This window comes from Podarcis tiliguerta, assembly GCF_965153285.1.
Source record: "Podarcis tiliguerta genome assembly, chromosome: 8".
Lineage (NCBI taxonomy): Eukaryota > Metazoa > Chordata > Lepidosauria > Squamata > Lacertidae > Podarcis > Podarcis tiliguerta.
Genome location: NC_139541.1, coordinates 15504965 through 15513413, shown reverse-complemented (window position 1 = coordinate 15513413; position 8449 = coordinate 15504965).

Here is an 8449-nt window from a genome sequence, read left to right as displayed (position 1 = left end):
GTTGTTACAGGTGAAATGTTGCATTTAAAATTGGTGTCAAGCACTGCTCGGTGCTCAGGGCCAAAGTACCACCCAGTTTGACTAAAGTGTGGAGATTTTCAGCTGTGAAACAGAATAAGGATCTTGTTTTTTTGTTTCTGGTTGGGAGTTGTGTAATGATTTCAAGTGTTCGAATTAGCTGTTTCCAAAGGTAGCATAAATAGCCTGGCAGTGGAAATTGACAAGATATTGCATGTGTTTAAAATGTTTGGGAGGAGAAATCTTGAAACTCCTCCCTAGGTTACTTTTCAAGTAGGATACTCCAGATTTAGTTCGTTACACACACACCACTCAGGGAAGTTCAGTTAACTTGAATAAAATTACTTTAGAGTAAATGATTTTGGATTTAAAAGTGTCTTTGGTTCCTTTATCTTAACAATGGCTCTATTTATTTCCACAAAGCATGGTAACCACTTTCCCTCCTAAAATAGCTGAGTTCTAGCAAATGTTTAATCTACGCAGAGTAGAGCCATTGAAATTAATTTCAATATGTTTACTCTGAGTAGCACCTAAAATCTGCCAAGAGTATTCACTTATTTTAGGTGGGGCGGGGACCAGCATTTGGAAGTTTAGATTCTTAATTTGAAAGGGATTATTATTATTATTACTATTTTATTATAAGGCATGTGTCATTTGTGGCTTTGAGGGATGATTGAAGTGTCTTCTCCCCCCCCCCCCCATTTTGTGCCAGGGTTCCTGGGTCATTGGTGAGTAGAAAGCATTTCACCTGGTTACATTTAGGACTTACTGATCCTTGCTGCAATGTTGGAAAGTGAAGGACAGAGCCTAAAGAACTGATTTTTCCAGTCTGGACATGTCTGAAAAATGCAAGGCAAGGGAGACTAATTTGCTTTTGAAAAAGGGGTTGCCAACATCTTGTGCTGGCTCCTGCTCCTCTATCTTTAACAAAAGGTTGAACCTGCAAACATTGTCTTGGTGGGATCATGATAATCTCCATCCTGTTATAAAAAGGCCCCCTTTGCTTATTTCTGCAGCTCAGATTGTTGAATTAATTCTGCCTGTAAAACTAAATTGTGCGAAAGTTTAAAAAGTTGTTTTATGTCACTTCAAACAGTATTTGAAATGCAACAAGTGTTGTAAATAATATTTTCCTGGGAAGAATTAAGTGTTTGTTGGAGTAGGGATGTGAATGGACCTCCATTTTGTGTTTAAGTTTTCTGGTTTGGTTTCGCTGGAACTATTGGTTTTTTAATGGTTACTGGACAATAAATGTTTTTTATAGCAAGTGATGTCCTTTTAATGCAGGGCTGGGCTGCTATTTTTCTGTCGGAGGGCCACATTCCATCAGAGGAAATCACTTGAGGGCCACTTGCCAGTAGGGGGTGGAGCCTGATTGCACTGAGTTAACCAACCAGGGAAAAATATTAAGCTGCTTCAGTTTTCACCATTGCCACCTCAGATCAGAACTCCCGCACTGGATTTTGATGGGCTTACTCTTAATTGAGACAGCTTTGAAACTGGTTCCCATTTCTGGTATCAAAGAGCCCATGTACTGAGCAACTGGGAATAGTAAGTAGAACCATCTTCCGGGATTCTCCATTCCATTCCTCAGTCCCCCCTTGTCCTGCCCCTCTGTTAGCATTCTCTGCGCATTTAGCATGGAATCATGGAATTGTAAGCATCTTAAAAAGCAGAGACATCACCTTGCCAACAAAGGTCCATGTAGTTAAAGCTATGGTTTTCCCAGTAGTGATGTATGGAAGTGAGAGCTGGACCATAAAGAAGGCTGATCGCCAAAGAATTGATGCTTTTGAATTATGGTGCTGGAGGAGACTCTTGAGAGTCCCATGGACTGCAAGATGATCAAACCTATCCATTCTTAAGGAAATCAGCCCTGAGTGCTCATTGGAAGGACAGATCCTGAAGCTGAGGCTCCAGTACTTTGGCCACCTCGTGAGAAGAGAAGACTCCCTGGAAAAGACCCTGATGCTGGGAAAGATGGAGGGCACAAGGAGAAGGGGACGACAGAGGATGAGATGGTTGGACAGTGTTCTCGAAGCTACGAACATAAGTCTGCCCAAACTGCGGGAGGCAGTGGAAGACAGAAGTGCCTGGCGTGCTCTGGTCCATGGCGTCATGAAGAGTCGGACATGACTAAACAACATTATTATTATTAATATTATAATTATAATTCCCCGTTCACTGATTTCTGCAAGGTATTCAAGGTAGCGTACATGATTCTTCTCATGTAATCCTCACAACAACCCTGGGAGGTAGGTTCAGCTGAGAGGCAGTGTCTCCCCCAAGGTCATTTAGTGAGTTTTCTGGATGTGAGTGGTGTTTGAGCCATGGCATTCCAGGTCCTAGTCCGAGTCTACTCTACAACGAATTAAAATTCAATATTTAAAATATTTAAAGCAAATCACTGTCACGCGGATTAGGGTGCGTTATGAAAAAGATATCAGTTCACTGTTAGGAACGCCACCCTCTTTGAGAACCCCTACATTAATGTATCTTTGCTCATTTTGCCTTCTGTCGCCACCGGGTGGCGCCAACGAATCACCCAGGGTTGGATTCCTAAATCAAAGCCATTTATTCCTCCTTGTGGTCAGTCTCCCGTGAAACATTGGCCACTTGGAAATTGTCACATCCGTGCCACGCCGCCCCCCCCCCAATAGCTCCTGGAAGCTATACCCTGCAAGGCAGCGGAAGTTTAGGATCAAGAGTTTTCCCTCCTGGCTGCCTTCTTGGGTTGACAAGCCCCACCTGCCCCTCAATTGCAGAAATCACCTTCTTGACCGTTGAAACCACTATTGGTCTCATCTACTCAATCCATTGCACAGCCTGTCTTTGCATGCCCCTTTGGAGAGGGGAAAAATCCCAGTGTTTGATCTGAGATCAAGCGATTTTACTACACTCAAGTTGTAGTTCTTGGGCAATGAATTTGTACGTGTGTGGATCAGCTCACAGGAACACTTTTGCAAAAGCCTTTAAATCACAATAGTTGCACCACATATTCTTTCATTGCATAGATGACCCTTTGGGTCCCTTCCAAATCTACAGTTCTATGATTCTCTCCATTCCAAGTGCAATTTGCTTCCAGTGCCAGAGAACGTGTGCATTAAAGCACATTTTCCCCCTTCAACGAGTCATAGGAACTATATAGCTTGCCCTTCAAAGCATTTGTGTTCCCAGCATCCTTAGCAAACTACAGTTCCCAAGATCCTGGTGTGTGTGCTTTAAATGTACGGTGTTGTGCATGTACTTATTTAGCCAAGGTTAAATTAAATGTAAGGAAATTACCGTATTTTTCGCCCTATAGGACACACTTTTCCCCCTCCAAAAATGAAGGGGAAATGTGTGTGCGTCCTATGGGGCGAATGCAGGCTTTTGCTGAAGCCTGGAGAGTGAGAGGGGTTGGTGCGCACCGACCCCTCTCGCTCTCCAGACTTCAGGAGAGCCCCAGCGCCAGCCCCACAAGGTCGGGGGACAGCGGGGAGGCGGAATGCTGCTATCCCGCTGTCTCCCGATGTGGTTTGGAGGCTGACGGCGGGGAGACGTGCGCTTCTCCCCGCTGCCTGCCCCGCAAGCTCCGGGGACAGCTGGGAGGCGCAGCGCGTCTTCCCGCTATCCCCGGACCTGATCTGAAGGCGGGCGGCGGGGAGAAGAGCACTTCTCCCCGCTGCCGGCCCCACAAGCACCTGGGGGGGAAATAAAAATTATTTTCTTTATTTCCCCCCCAAAAAAACTTGGTGCGTCCTATGGGCCGGTGCGTCCTATGGGGCGAAAAATATGGTAAATATAAGAAGGGCTGTCAGATGGGAAATGGTGCAAAGATGTTTTCTGATGCTCCAGAGGGTAGGATTTGAATCAGATTTTAGGAGATTCTGGGCATCTGTCAGGAGTTCTTTAGCAGAGATTCCTGCATTGCAGGGGGTTGGACTAGATGACCCTTGGATCCCTTCCAACTCTATACAGTGGTACCTCGGGTTACATACACTTCAGGTTACATACGCTACAGGTTACAGACTCTGCTAATCCAGAAATAGTACCTCAGGTTAAGAACAGAAATTGTGCTCCGGCGGCGTGACGGCAGCAGGAGGCCCCATTAGCTAAAGTGGTGCTTCAGGTTAAGAACAGTTTCAGGTTAAGAACAGACATCCGGAACAAATTAAGTACTTAACCCGAGGTACCACTGTAATTCTATATTAAAGAAATACATTGATTGGCCAACCCAATTTTTACAAGTAGTGGGCAATTTTAGGCGTTCCTCAAATGTCTTCATCCGGCATGGTGGGAGAGGAAGAAAAATGGACTAATGTTGGGGACATGGATAGCATCAAGGGCGGTGTATACAATTTCATTGACTCCTCATCCATTGCGCTCCCACCGGTTTGAAGGTTTGAAGCCGAGTGGCGCTGTGGGTTAAACCACAGAGCCTAGGACTTGCTGATCAGAAGGTCAGCAGTTCGAATCCCCGCGATGGGGTGAGCTCCCGTTGCTCAGTCCCTGCCCCTGCCAACCTAGCAGTTCGAAAGCACGTCAAAGTGCAAGTAGATAAATAAGTACTACTCTGGCGGGAAGGTAAACGGAGTTTCCATGCTCTGCTTTGGTTCACCAGAAGCGGCTCAGTCATGCTGGCCACATGACCCGGAAGCTGTATGCCAGCTCCCTCGGCCAATAAAGCGAGATGAGCACTGCAACCCCAGAGTCGGCGACAACTGGACCTAATGGTCAGAGGTCCCTTTACCTTTACCTTTACATGTGATGCTGGTCACAGTCTGTAGGTCTCCTGCAGCTTATTGAGAAATGTTGCTGTTTGTCACACAATAGGTTGTTCAGCACCAGGGAAATGCGCATCAGGTGAACAAATGTGATTTGGAACGCAGTGTGGAGTGAAATGACTTCACTGCTCATACAGTCACAAATTGGTCCATAGCTTAAGAAATGAAAGTTTCTTAGATTTGCAAATGAATCCCAAGAGGTTGGGGACTCCTGGTCTATGCCTTATTTTCACTCAATTTCCCGTGTGTTTTCAGCCTTCACGTCTAGCAATTGTTTTCATTTCATTTTATTTTTAATTTGCAGACTAGCAACCTTTTTAAAAAAAGTTTCTTATATTTTTAAAAGCTGAGATTCTCACACCATTGTGATTGCCAGCTGATAAGTAGCATAACACCTCACTGCATTTCAAGCTTCTAATGCGTACATAGGGAGCCAGTGTGGAGTAATGGTTTGAGTTGTAGACTAAGACATCGGGAGTCCTGGGTTCAAATCACCTCTCAGCCATGAAACTCGCTGGGTGACTTTGTCCCAGTCACCGTATCTCAGCCTAACCTACCTCACAAGGTTGTTGTCAGGATAAATTGGAGAGGGAGAGAAGTGTGTTTGCCACCTTGAATTCTTTGGGGGAAAGTTGAGATATACCGTATTTTTCGCCCTATAGGAACCAATTTTCCCCCTCCCAAAATGAAGGGGAAATGTGTGTGCGTCCTATGGGGCGAATGCAGGCTTTCGTTGAAGCTTGGAGAGCAAGAGGGGTCGGTGCGCACCGACCCCTCTCGCTCTCCAGGCTTCAGGAAGCTATCAGCAAGCCTGGGGAGCCCGCGGGAGTTCCCGCAGGGCTCCCTAGGCTGCAGATAGCAGCCTGTCGCCCGGTGCGTGGGGCGCCCTGAAGCAGAGCGCCCCGCGCTTCGGGCAGACATTGGGCAGCCCCACATGCTTGGGGGAAAGCTGGGAGGCGCAGCGCCGCCATCCCGCTGTTCCCCGACCTGGTTTGGATTCCCCAACTTGGTTTTGGGGGGGGAAATAAAGGGGGGGAAATTCCTTTATTTCCCCCCCAAAAAACCTAGGTGCGTCCTATGGGCGGGTGCGTCCTATGGGACGAAAAATACGGTAAGTGTATAATAATAAAAAATGAAATAAAATAGCCCATGAAGTAAAAGTTTATTAGGTTAGTTGCTGGGTAGCTCATTTGGTAGAGCAGGAGTCTCTTAATCTCATGGTTGTGAGTTTGAGCCGCACGTTCAGCAAAGGATTCCTGCATTGATGGGGGTTGGACTAGATGACCTGGATGGTCCCTTGCCTTCTCTACAATTCTATGATTCCAGTTATGTCCCCTGCCCACAAAAAAAGGTTGGGGACTACTTTCTTTAAGTAGTGCATTTTCAGCCCTGAGGACTTGCAATTTATTTTTTAAATGTTTTTTTTTAATGCCTTGAGGACTAGTAAGCTTTTTTTCTTTGTAAGAAATGGCTGAGATTCTCAGAGCGTTGCGATTGCTGTGTGATTGCATAGCATGATATGGGGAGTGTAGCCCTGACCTCAAAGGCCCTGTGGCACCCGCTTTGACTTGTTTATCATGCTGAAAACTCAGAACAAAACCCTGAAACCTCGTTTCCTCTCAAGCTGCTGGTTTCCCTCTCTTTTGGGGTTTCTTTGGCGGACTGTTTCCCAGCAGGGCTGGTTAATTTCTCTCTCCCCGGCCCCCAGAGGCTTGCGGTAATATGTGGGGAGGGGGAGATGCTATTTTTTCTCTCTCTTCCTCACTTGTCTGACTTCCTTTTAGTTTTATTTTATGCTTCTAAAAAGGAGGGGGGGGGGACTCATCAGCTCTGTGTCTCCAAATCGACAAGAAGGCAGAGCAAAGCAGAGATAAAGGCAGCTCTCGTCGCTATACCCAGGCTGATCAGTTGCAAAGGAAGTGGGTGGGCGAAGATGTCTTCCTCTCACCAGGCCTGCAGGAGAATTTGCATCTGAACATTTCCCCTTGCGCATCAGGATTAAATTGCCCCCCCCCCCCCGCTCAACTGGTTATTTTGCATCCACTTAGCCAGGGTTCCTTATTTGCCTCTTCACTTCTTAACTTCAATTTCCTCCTTGGCAAAAAAGTGTGCCACTGCCTTGTGGCAGGCAGAGGTTCACCTGGTAAAGCGTCTGCTCCATAGGGATAGCCACACACCTGCTGTCCTCAGGCCACACTCATCACTGACTTTTCTTTGCCTGGCTGGAATATGTCCAAGATTGTCTCTTGCTGGCCTGGATGGTGTGAAGGGGCAGATTCTTCTCTGGTCAGCTGTGCACCAGGTCGAGAAAATTGTCTGCGGTGGGGGGTGGGCAGGGGTCCCAGCGACTTTGGTGAGGAAGCTCAGGCAGGGGCCTAATTCCAAACCTTCCAACTTTTCTCGAATGAAAATAGGGATGTCCTACTCCATAATAATAAATTTATTATTATAGTGGTACCTCAGGTTACATACGCTTCAGGTTACATACGCTTCAGGTTACAGACTCTGCTACCTGGGTATAATGATTCAGCTCATACAGAAGTGTTCGGATGTAAAACAAACATACAAAACCAAAAGAACAATGCAGATTATTCTGTTAGCAAAGACAAGAACAGAACTTCTGTTTGGGGCTGGCAGGCAACTTCCTTCCAAATTTATCAAGACAAGATTCTAGTCCTTATGCTTCTATTAAAGTTTTCCATCCAGGTACACAAGCTGTATCCAATGCTAGTCCTACTCAGAGGACACACACTGAAAAGAATGGGCATGACTAACTTCAGTTCATTCATTTCAGTGGGTTGACTCAGAGTTGGGCGCAGGTCCAAGGTCTGCTTGAAGGCGAATACAGTGGTACCTCGGGTTACATACGCTTCAGGTTACATACTCCGGTAACCCAGAAATAGTACCTCAGGTTAAGAACTTTGCTTCAGGATGAGAACAGAAATCGTGCTCTGGCGGTGTGGCGGCAGCGGGAGGCCCCATTAGCTAAAGTGGTGCTTCAGGTTAAGAACAGTTTCGGGTTAAGTACAGACCTCCGAAACAAATTAAGTACTTAACCCGACGTACCACTGTATTATTATTATTATTATTATTATTATTATTAATGCCCCACCCATCCGACTGGCTTGCCCCAGCTGCTCTGAATGGCTTCCAACACATATGAAAACATAATAAAACTATACAGGGCTGCATTCAGATGTCTTCTAAAGGTTATATCGTTCTTTATTTGCTTGGCTTTGGCGTCGCATAACTCCATACCGTCTAATATTTCTCCGATGAAAATAGGGACGTCCTAAGGAAAAGTGGGACATTCCAGGGTCAAATCAGAAACTGGGATGGCTTCTATAATTACGGGACTGTCCCTGGAAAATAGGGACACTTGAAGGGACTGTAATTATAACTCCCTAGGCCTCTGGTAAACCTTCCTGAGGTTCTCTCACCCCTCCTCTCAGGACCCTTCGTTGCATGCTTTTGAGTGGCTGACAGGTGTCCTTTTGAACAATGGTAACACCTCTTGCTTTCCTAGGTGGATGTGCATAAAAACAAACAAACACAACCCTCTGATAGTTGCAGGTCTGACCCCTACTGCACTGACCTAAAGATCACATCATTTGTACCAGCCACTTTTGAATGTGAGGGAATGTGGATCTTGGATGGAAGAAAAA